The 12,217-nt window shown below is 43.7% G+C and overlaps 1 protein-coding gene across 7 annotated transcripts in view; it reads right to left on the bottom strand.

Moving 5' to 3' along the window:
- The window catches only part of LOC127372152 (signal-induced proliferation-associated 1-like protein 2), an 83,758-nt gene that overhangs the window by 57,718 nt on the left and 13,823 nt on the right, over window positions 1–12,217 (bottom strand). Inside the window, exon 1 of one of the 7 annotated variants that reach the window (XM_051415606.1) lies at window positions 7,829–8,067. The exons of the other annotated variants lie outside the window; for them this stretch is intronic. The gene's annotated coding sequence lies outside the window, so the exon portion shown is untranslated. Of the gene's footprint in view, window positions 1–7,828; window positions 8,068–12,217 lie in introns of those variants that run through there. 7 annotated transcript variants of the gene reach the window in all.

The raw sequence follows: 12,217 nt of genomic DNA, 5'->3' as shown, positions 1-12,217 counted from the left end.
AATGTTTACAGTATAGGACAAACTGGGTAGTCTGGCACATTGAGAAATACTTTGCTTTGTGCACAACATTATTAAGATCACTCCACTTGGAGCTGACAGCACTTCAGGAAATTAGGCCCATACTGTATGCTCAAAAGGTCCGGCCATTTCATAAGCCCTTAAGAATATTTTTTTTAAAAGAGGAATGCCAAATCATTTGCATGCCTGATTTGTTGGCAACAAGACCCATTTCTGGGTTGCAGTGATTTTCTAAAAAGCCAAACTTGTCACATGTCTTAGACTTAAGGTTACCTTTCAAAATATCTTGTGCAGCACAAACTCGAGGAGCTGCTGATGCAAAGGTTTAATACTTTTGGTTTAATTTGCAAAATGTCACCTAGAAGTCACAATTATAGAATAAAAATATCAACATTTGCATATGTTTGGCCATCACAAGCACAATTTAGCTGTCAGTGCACCCATTCTGCGTGATTACAGAACATCATAATAACAGAGCAGTGTGTTATTATATTATTCAGTGCACTCACAAAGCTGAAGCAAGAGCATCTTGTAGGTAAAAGAAAGGCACATGGCCCTAAAATAAAGTAATTGTATTCAAGCCATGCTTTTCACTTCCTTGACTTTTTACATTCATCTAAACTGTGGCATCCTCAACATTGTCCAGCCTATTGCACCTCAGGTCAAAGTCAAACATGTTTATTTAGCTCCTACCAAGCTGCAAGGGCACGCTGAGCCCCGGGGTGACACAGACCTGTGATTATGGACAATTATCTTTAATAAACCCTGGTGTAATTGAGCCATATTAATGCTCCTCTGTTCTCAGCAAGCAGGAAGTAGTAGCTGGCCTTTTCCCCAAGACGCCTCCACCTCCAGAGCTGAGGCCGAGCTGTGATGCAATCATCCTGTCCTCCCGCAGCCAAATTAGGGTGCAATGTAGGTTAGAGGCCAAGATGATTACACCAATTTTCCAGCTCATGGACTTCATCATATAGTGAGTCAGGCAGCATTATTATTTGAAGCAAATTTACAAGTCCTTCTCAGTGCATTCACAAACCCCCGTTTATTTTAGTTCCTTGTTACCTGCCTTCTACTGCTTTATGTTGACAGGCTGCAGCCAGTCAGACATTTGGATGTGTCACACTGTGTTCATCATTAACACAGAGGAAGGAAAAAATCCAAGCGGAAAGCAAACAAACCTGAAGGCACGTTGCTTATGCTTCACTGCTCGCCACTTGATTCCTCAATAAACTCACAATAAAAACAATGAATCACATTCCATGTCACATCACACTCAAATACGATCAAATTTGCGCTGCACACTGTGTTAGTGTTTCTCCCTCCGAGGAGTTCATTTAAAACAACGTGGGAGCTCGGTTTTCAATCCTCTATTGTGAGCAGCTGTTCCAACCTTGCGGTGGGAATGGGAGGGGTGTACACGATGGTTTTGGGCAGGATAGATATTAAATTCATCACACTTGCAGTCAGAGAAGGAGGAGGTTTATGGAAGGGTGCATGACTGCAACCAGACACAGGCATCTCCAATCTGATGAAAACATTTCTGTTTCTGCTTCAATGGAGCGATTCTTTACCTTAACTGGGTTAAAGCAAAGGAGAATGTGGGGTTACGAAGGAAAGTGAAAGTGGTGGAGCGGGAAGGGGGAAAAAAAGAATGGGAGTTTTGCCAAACCTTGCTCAAAGAGATCCGTGCAATTAAACCACAGAACCAATTAATTGGGCGATGTTATCCTTGAGAGTTCATTACTGGGGCCTGGGAAAACAGGCATACCATCTTCCCCAAGTGCCTCCATAACCAGAAAGGACACTGTGTGTGAGGGTGCGTGTGTGTGTGCACCACTGCTCACTCCGACTGAGGCTATGAAAGTACGGAGCAAAGAAAACCAAAAGCACCATTCAACTTCTTCCTCTTTCATCTGCTGCTCCCACAATTCAACCTCACAACAGGGAGGAATCTCCCACCAGCTGACACTCAAATTAGCACTGATGCTAAGCCCTGCCATTAATGGTCAAACCCTCCCCTTCCTGTATACAGCGATAACTCACTATATCTGAGCCGGTAAGAACCCAATCATCTAACTCCACCCTCTGTTATTGTGGTCAGACCACCAACCGAACACCCCGATGTGCCAATATTGCCTGCAGGGAGTAATGCTGAGATTTTAATGGCTAGTGTGAATGGAGGGTCACACCCTCAGTGGGAGGTAAGGAAACCAATGAAATGAGTTCCAGCCAGCTGCCTTATCGAGCCTGATATGTGAAAACTAACAGCAAATCCAGCCTATATATCCTTTAAAAATATTCACCTGAATTTAACAAGGACAGATGCTAAGATTTATTTAGGTTAAGTGAGGTTGCGTAAGTAATAAGTTACAGAATTAAAACTAATACTTCATTAGTGATGGATGGCAATTTGACAGCATCATCCATTAGAGAGGATATAGGAACTGTCAGTAACTAAACAGACAGTCGAATCCCTCCACCATTTGTCCCCTGTATCCAACCCTCTCCTTCACATCACTCTATTTCTATCATTATGAGATCCACTATACTCAATTTGAAATCAAATTTGGCATGTCCTCAAAGGCTGTTGAGTACAGCTCTGGGTGTGATTGGAGGTCTGTCCCTTCACGCAAAAGGGTGAACTTTGCAGAGAGGTCACAGAGACACAAAGCCAGAAATCTGGATGGTGAAAGTTGAAATGAATAGACGCACAAGCTCCAGCGGCAGCTTACACTTACAGTTTATGTTACAGGAGGGACAAGATGATTTAGAACCGGTCCTGGTACTGCTCCACAACAACAAAAAGCAGACAGTATGTTTGTTCCTTAAACCAAAGAAGGAGACGGACTGGAGGGCTTACTCTTTTCTAACAGCAGAGGATGGGTACAAATGAGAAGGGGAATGTGTGCCAGCTGCTTTTATGATGTGCCAAAACGAGTGACCCGTTTCATTTAAAATCTTATCCAATTAATCCTGCTCAAAAGGCAATGTGTCACGTTTAAAAAGCAATAAACACTCCAAGTGAGTAAACCTAATGAGGTTTAATTCATTGATTGCATTAGAAGTGTAAGTTTCTGTAAATGCTTAACTGCAGCACATTGCCAGTACTTCTTGTGATAATGTTGGCAAACATGAAAAGTACAGCCAAAGACCAGCAGTGTTCTACTAGTTTTAACTAGTTACTAGTAACAACAGCAGTCTTAGTAGATCCTTGTGTATTCATGGAACAAATTCATCTTGGTGTCAAATTCCTTCCATTTACCTAGTTTGGAAATAATATAAACAACAGATTAACAAGAAACATGTGCCCTAAAGCAAACAGCTAAATGCAGACCTTATCAACCACTTGGAGGTGCTTTTCATTTGAGAGTTATATGTGTGTTAGACCTACACACATTTGATCAATCATATTTGTTGCACACCTGCTATTTTGCTGAGAGAACATGACATTTCTGCACTCCAGGTTTTACAACTCATCTGCAATCTCATCACTCTTTGACAGTCTGCATGCACTCTGTCCCTTCCAGCTACAATGTCCCAGTGTTGTGTCATCGCCACTGACCATTCTGACATGACCCAATTTACCTGCCAGTGCCCACACCCAACACCCAACACCCAGGCCCGATGGGCTCACACCAACATTACGGTGAGCAGGACTGCATCAGAGGAGAGAATACAGAAAGCACCTTAAACGAGAAGAGCGTGTATATATATATATATATATATATATATGAGTGTGTGCTCACGTAAGGAGAGAGGGTCTGAAAACGGAGGGGCGATTAGAGGCTTTTTGTTTACACCTCAAAGCACACAGACCCGAGTTTGACCTAACAGCAGAAGAACAATCAGTAGGAGAGATAAAAAAGAAGGTCAGACAGCACAGAGTAAACATATACCCTCATCGTCTCATCATTCCCCAGGCACCGTGCCTCACAATGCACTGTGGGAAATGCCCACATTCACTAATGCCCAGTCAGTGCCCCAGGTGCACAGACTTATGGAGCACATAGCCTCTGTCAAACAAGCACTGCAGTGTATCCAGGAGTCTAACCTCTGGCATGAGCACTACTTCAAAAGAGACTTTATACTCTGCATTTTGATCTACTGTATATAACACTCAAGTAAAAATCCTTTCAGCTGTTTCACTTCTAGATTGAGAAGACTGGACGGGAATCTCTGCAAAAGGAAGTGCTTAATACCAGAATAAGACTTAAATACTTCAATAACGGCCCAGGAAAATTGAACAGCTTTCCACAGACAACAGCTGGAATAAAAGAGGCCAGAGATATAGTTATGTTCTGAGGTGCACCGTCTGATATCTGCTCCTGTGGTTACAGAGCTTACCCGAGGTCACTACCTTGCAACAGCCATCTCGCCGCACCTCATCTGTCAACAGTTGTGCTCTCACGTGTAAAATTAAACAAAAGATAGCTGTTTGCTTTGCCGTGGACTTTGTGGTTTGGACTGTTGGTTATTTCTAGCCGTTGTCTTATCATGGAGAGAGCTTACACGGACATGAGTCTGTTTTCCTACACCAGTGCACCCCTGAGTCTGCTCTGCTTCGTGCTAGCAGTAGCTCCATCTGGAATGTCTAAAAGCACAGGGGTCACCCGTGATCTGACTCCATTTCACTTGGTTCAGGGAACAGCAAGTATTTACCCAACAGAAACTGCAAATGGTAAATTCTTTTCATTTCCTGCACACATTCAAATCTCATAATATCTACCATATGCTGTATTACAGACAAAGAAAATGGGTCTGCCAGAAGAGGGTGGTTTGAAACACCATGATTGTGTATAGAAGCCAGGGAAGTAGTAGAAGAAGGGAGAGTCAAAGTAAATCTTATTATGTGTATGTGTACATATCTTTCATCTGTTTCTCTGGAAACATCAATTGAGTCTTTTAAAGTAATTGATTGCATTGTGAAGCACCACAGCATGTTTTGAAGCTATGCATGTAGAAGGGGTATGAAGCATTTCTGCTTCTTCACCAAGTAGTGTTTTGACATGCTATATGCTCAGTAAATATCCACAACAGATGTTCTTAAAGTGCTTCAAGAGAGCTGCAGACTCTTGTCACTTGGTTGCAACTGAGCTCATTCATCAAGTCATTTGTACCAGTACTTCTGCAGCACACATAAAATACACCTTGTGCTTCACATCTACTGTTTCTAAATTCCACTGGCAGATAATGCATTACGATGACAGCCATTTATAAAATAAAATTACCACTGTAGCTCTGGAATGACAACCTTTATGTGCCAAGATTAACATAATTACAAACAGCAATCCATCAAGTGGGAACTTTACCACTGTCACAGCACTGATAGTCGCTTCAAATAACCACATTGACAAGGTGTAGAGCTGAGCTATGCAGCAAAGTTATAAAAAGAAAAGAGCCCCTGTTCTTGAGTTGGACCGAGCCTGATATAAAATCTGCACAATAGTGGTAGTGCTGGCTTTAGGTAGTGCGGGAGAGAGGCAGGCCTCCTCCTGGCTCCACTGAAAATGGGAGTCTCCTACCCTGTTGCCCTGCCAGCTGGCTATCTGCCCAGCGCCTGCCAGGCAGCACACTGCCATTGTCCTTTAGTTGTTTCAGGGTGATCTGAGAATTAAAATACACAGGACAACAGATTTTCCCTGTTTATACACATGAGAAGAAAGAACAACCACTGTGGTAAACAGAGACGCACTAAGCTAAAAGATTCAAGCGATATTTTCAACCTGGCTGCGGATAAGTCCCTATTCTGATACAAAATTAATGAATACTGACAAATATCACTAGTGGAATACTGTGTTATTAAAATGTGACTAGCAGTGCTTTCACGAACCACTTAGTTGTATGTCAGTTAACATTAAGTAACAAGCAGCATTAGTATCACACCCAAGATACACGCATAGTTCTAGATGTCACTCTCAGAGCCTATCGAGGTCTCACAGACTGAAGCTCCTGTATGTTCCCAACAGAAGGAGACCGTGTTTGTTCTTGGCTGCTCCAGTGGAGCCCCACGAACACAGAGCACTGTGCTGTGGCCCTTCTCCAAAAGGGACCATCTGTCCCCCGAACTTGGCCTTGCCACACCGGCCTTCGCTGCTATGGTGAGACAGAAAGGGACGTGCAGGGTTGATGTGGCTCAGCAGGCCTCCAGAATAAACCACCACCTATTTCCATCAGCACACATCTCCCCTCTGCCGCTTCCCAGCAGCCTTCTGCTTACCCTTCTACCTCCATACCAATGACAGCCTGTCAGCAGAGTGCACTCTCTCAGGGAAAGGAGAGAAAGAAAAGAGGAGGGAGAGAAATGGTGAGAAGAGCGAGCTCGTCGCGCAAAGGGAAAGCTGTTAAAAGAGTTGTGAGGAGTTTGGATCGAAAGCTTTGAGAACACCCGTGCTTCGGCTCCACTGCTGAGGTCAGTCGGAGTCCACATTGTCACATTATCACTGAGGAACAGTGCAGCAGAGGAGGGAGGTACGTAAGCTGTGTGACACTGTTAAGACTGAGACCGTGCACACTAACGCACACACACACACACACCATTTTGGGAGTAGCATTTATGCATGCTGACCGGCAAAGCAACCTCAGAGCATCTGTCCCTCCTCTTATGCTGCTTTCCATTTGTCTCGTGAACTCGGAACCCGAGTTGTTCTGCCGCGAGAACGTGACGTCATTGCCTGGCTTGTACCACTTATAGCGTTCCAGTTTGTCTTTGGGCATTACGAGTCGGAAAGAAGTGCAGCAGCTGTCATGTTATTGCTTGTGGCTCATCTAAATAAGCTCAATGTGAAATAATAATAATACGTTTTTCTACAGAAACACTAACAGTAAAAGTAATTCCGTTATTGCAAGTCTTACATTTCAATAATATTTTGCCATTTTCGCCTATTTCAATTTCAACAAGTGCTGTGGCGTTTGTCTCCAGCCACTGGGGGCAATAGCAGGCTAGTGTTATTGTTAGCTACATTAGCCTATTTAGCAAACTAGCTTGAAAACAAAACTTTACATTGTATTGCACGCACAGCAACACCGTGCAATGCATAAATTGGTGACCGGACTAAAGCAGCAATGTAAACAAGTGTGTAGGAGCATTTAAAATTGACATTAAAACGACCAACACAGTACAAATACAAAGAAAATACATCTTAATATGGGCGCTGCCATCTTTGTTTTGCGGGTCGTACGTGCCCCCCCGTTTAGCTCGGGGTACCCTGAGGAACCCCGAGCTGGACGACGAAAAGGGGGTGTGTCTCTGTGAAATCTCGCGAGATAGCTGCGAGATTTACACTTTCCAACTCGGGTTCCGAGTTCACGAGACAAATGGAAAGCAGCATTACTCGCTTCAGCAGCACTAACTTTCTTTTCAACATTTGTTTTTCACACTTGGCCTAGTGTCGCTGACAGAAATCTGGTGTAAGAGAGACAATTTGGACTTCTGGGCAGCAGCTGGAAGCTCTAAAGCTGACACAGAATAAAGTTTAGTCAACCGGAGGATGCAAGGGTAACATAACTGAAGGGAGCATAGGAGTAGGCACAGATACAGATGAATCACTTGTTTACTCACCTAATAACTTTCTGTGCAGTGTCTGCCAGAGACACACACTCACAAATTCCTCCTCTGATACACACCACAGGCTAGACCACTGAAACATACCATTGTCTAAAAGATAAGACATTCCTCACTTTATAGAATGCTTATTCTGCACACAATTGCAAATAAAACTAAAGTCGATATGCATTATTTAGCCTTTACATTTTTTCCTATAAGGTCATTACATGACAAGCAACATTGGAGATCAACAGTTGCCATGCTTACCTGATTAAAAGAGTCCTTTTTCATCACAGCCATAAATCCTAAGAGCACAGGACACAAAGCCCCGTGAGCCACAGTGGTAATGAGCTTACTGTGGAAATGCTATCCAAGTGCATTAAATCCATCAGCCACTTGTTGAGGGAAAGCCGCCACACTTCACAGCAGAAAGTCTCTAAAATAAAAAACAACTCCTCTTCCCTGTGCTCCTTTATCCAATAACTAGAATTTGGGGAGAAAATGGAGAAAGATACAAGAAAAAGAAGAAGGAGGGAGTAAGTCTGGCAGCCATCGGTGAGTCAGTTTAGTGAAATGCATACAGCTGCCCCTTAATGCACGCAGCCCTCTCCCTCCCCCTGTGACAAAGCCACCAACAGAATGAATGAGACTGCAACATTAGCATATGTAAGGGAAAGTAGGTGGCTGTTGGTGGGGGGAGAAAGACTGCTGGGTGTTGGTGGTTGGGGGGAGGGGGTGGACCGTGACATTCAGAACTTCTCTAGCTGACAGGAAGGATAAGGAAAAAGAGGGGGAAAAGCTATTGTTCCTGGGAAAAGATGCCCAGGTCAAACCAGTGACCTTGCAAGTTCCTTGCAATGGCTGACATTTGGAGCGGCGGGAGACTTATCCGTTCCCTGCCCTATGAACTACAGCCTGGTGCAAAGGTCTGTCTTACAAACAGAGCCAGCAACCATGACCACCTTAAACACACTGAGATAAGGGGAGAAAGACACGACCAGAGAGGGGAAGTGCCCTTCTTTCAAAACTGATAATCCCTCTAGCCACATGCCGTATGCTGAGCCTGCATATTTTTAACTCCAGCAGAGGCCAGGGCGGCAGACAGGAGGGAGGTTAGGGAGGTGAGAGGCTGTGATGGTCCTAAGAGCAAGGAATAAAAATGCATGAAAAAAGGACATCTCTGCAGGGCGCTACTCTCCGGTGCTTCACTGCAAACAGCTGTGGGTTTAAGGGCCTACACACACCGAGCCAACGCGCTAGCACCAACAAAGACTGACTGCAGTGTGTTTGAGTGCAGCTTTTATCAGAAGATGTGAGGCAATGCATCAAAGGCTACAGCTGACAGCAAGCTGACCACTAACATTCATGTACATTCTGCGCCTGCATGGCAGGAAAAATCAAGCAAGTGGTCTATATAAAAAGTTACAACTGGCACTGTGAAGGTTTGCTTTGCGCTGGCATTGTGCCTGGCCTTTTGCTTGTGGAAGAGAAGAAGTGGCAAAAGCAAATAAAACAAAACAAAACAGGAGAACCCATACGAAACTGGCGAAAACAACAACTAGGCTGAGCAGCCGCTGCCAGGCATTGAGTGGTTTTAGCTTTTAGCAGACATATTCTCAATTCACTTTTCAAACATTTAGTTAGACTAGCATTGTATACTTTTGATGGATTATATATACAGACCTCTGAGTAGTAATTTCCTCTGATGCAAATGCAGATTAGCTGGCCATAAGCTGTTGTATTTGTGGTGTTAAACTGCCAAACTGTGGGGATAAGTTGCTTTATTTACCGCAGTCAAAAAGTAAATCCATACCGTCTCCGCCCCAATGTCAGCTTTCATTAATGTTTGATCAGTTGCTGTTTGTTAATGCTAGCTGTTTGAGGTCTACTTGATGGGAGTTAGTGAAGCAGGCTTGCGATTGTAAAGGCCCGAACACACTGAAACCATCTGACACGTTTGTTTTGAAGTATGCCTATTGTTTTAAATGTCCCAACACGCAGCAAAAGTGTTAGAGGTGTGGCGCGTCTGGTGCATGTTGGGACATTTGAAACAATAGGCTACTTCAAAATGCGTGTGTCAGAGGCTTTTAGTGCATTTGGGCCGTAAGGGTTTATGGTCACAGTCTGTGAACCAGCAGGTTAAATGCGGGTGTGGAGACCAATAAACCGAGGCACCGGTAAGCAAGGCACTTTTACTGCAGATGAGCTACTCGAACAGTGCGAGTAAGTTCATGTGAAGCCAGTTATTTCTGAGGTAGTCAACCTTCCTCGGACACATAAAGGCTAAAAAAAGAACAACTCTGTGAGGTAATTGAGTTTTGATGATATATCTCTCCTCTTGTATAAAGCAACATAATTGAATTTCGGGGAGCTTAATTGGAAAAACACTAAACAGTGTCATTCTAACCACTTCCTGATGACTGCTTTGCTCTGTCTGTTTCTGGTTGGAGGTAGGAACATGTTAATAGCAGGAAATGACAGACTTTAATCAAGCTGAATGAATGGCAGCAAGTACAGGTCTTTGTGCCACAATCGGCTTTGATCTAGCCTCTGCAGGCAGGTTCTCAGCTTTGATTTGAGTTGAGGGGAAGGCAAAGAGTTTTATTTGAAGAGTGGGAAGCCCCAGGAGGTAACACTTAGGAGTTCTTGTCACTGCATCCCAGAAAACAGACAAACTATTCATCAGCCTACACACATGTGCAGCAGGGCCCGTGGAGAAACACACAAACCCACAAACACTGCTCGTTTGCACATAGACGGCCGGGTCTGATGGGTAATTTACATACCAAGGGTAGTCATTACACAAACGGATACACATGCAGAATGACCTACATGCACAAACACTAAAACAACATCTTTCACAGCTCATCTTTCAAATGCTGTGGGGAGCTTTGACTCATTTAAAGAAACTTATTGACTTCTGTCTGACTCAATATGATAAAACAATCACATAAACATAACAAAACGAAGATTGTTAGTGGCAGGAGATTGTTTTTCTTGTGACATGTGACCACTAACCCATACATAAAAAATGGGAATATTTAGTCAGGCACAAAGTTTACAAAGTGTACAAACTTCTTTCAGGATTTTTGAAAAACACTGGTTAGAGAAAGCTTTTGCTTTATACTTGAGCTGGACAGTGCAAGTTAGCAGTGTAACTGACATACTGAATGCTTAAAAGGAAAAGTTTGACACTTTGGAAACTACACTTATTTTCTTTGTTGCTGAGAGTCAGATGAGAAGATAGAGAGTATTTCTTGGCTGGACTGAATCTAAGACATGACTGCAGCCCTAGCTCAAAAAATAGAGCAGCACATAACCCCCTGTAACAAAAACAAGAGATATAACCTGCTAGCTGTTTGTATGCTAGACTAAGGGCCTGTCCTCACAAATACGTTTTTCTCGAATCCGGATAAATACTTTATCGTATCGGCCTCGCGTCCAGACGGATACGGCGTTTTCGGTGTGAAAACGGTATTTTTTGGGAACGGGTCCCAGAGTGGGAAAATCCGAAAACGCCGGATTGCCCGGAGCCGTCTGGACCACGAAAACGGATTAGCCCCGCCTCTCTAGCCTTTAACCTCAGCCGCCGCCACTAGACACGTCAATTTCTCCTACGGGGGATTAATAAAAGGCATATCTTATCTTATATTTATTGTGCAGATAAAACAGAAATCTAAATATTTTCCTCCAACTTCCTGCAAGAAAACAAAAAGGTGTATTTCTCAAATTCTTTTTTCTTCTTTACTGGAGATGCTTGAGAAATGACTTTGGTGGCATTTTTTCATCGTATAGGGTAACGTGACATAGGAAACACTGTCAAAAATCTCAAAGTACTCTTTTACTTGTGCAAAGTCTGATCACAATATATGTACAATCAACATTGCCCAGGAGATAGGATGCTGTTAAATCACACACTTTGTATTAGCTCTTCATTCTTTCTGAAAAACAACCTTGAGTTGAATTTTGTTATTTAACGGTCAACCTGAAAAGACGACCGAACTCAGCATGGCAGTGTGGTAGCCATTAAGGCTTGCTTCATAATTAGAGCTCTAAACAAGTAGAAGCAGCATTATGTGGTAAGGAACAATAGCTTTTGCCTGATTGCTTCCACCAGGGGACATTTAATAATCCACCAAGAACGAAAGGCACCTGTATCCGCTTAGATTGAGCTCTCTTTCATGAGGCTGTGACGATAGCCATGCATGTGACACATTTGCCGTCCAGTATTTTTAGTCCTGCTGATAACGGCATGCTGTGGTAAGACAAGTTTCTCCTTAGTTATGCAGAGCGGGACAGAAGCAGTTTAGGGAAATGGCCCGTTCCTCCTGCAGAGAGGAAAGGAGGAATAGCAGCTGGCAGGCAACAGGCAGACACAGCTTCTCCGAATGTCACTTCTCCCCTATCCGCCCCCCTCCTTTTCTCTTTCTCTCCCTGTCCACATTCTCTCCTCCTCTCAGTTTGTTCCGTATCTGTTGTCTGAATTCATCTGAGGGCAGGAGGCTGAGCTTCCTCCACTATCCTGCCATGCCACTCCATCTCTACGACAGAGGAAGAGAGTGAAAGAGAACGGGGTAGTGGGCACATGAGGTGAGGGGGTGGAGAGTAAACAGTGGCTTCGCATCCCTCTATGTTGTTGCTAGGCAACTTTTTTCG

This window comes from Dicentrarchus labrax, unplaced genomic scaffold (genome assembly GCF_905237075.1).
Source record: "Dicentrarchus labrax unplaced genomic scaffold, dlabrax2021, whole genome shotgun sequence".
Lineage (NCBI taxonomy): Eukaryota > Metazoa > Chordata > Actinopteri > Moronidae > Dicentrarchus > Dicentrarchus labrax.
This window is presented reverse-complemented; position numbering and strand designations above follow the sequence as displayed.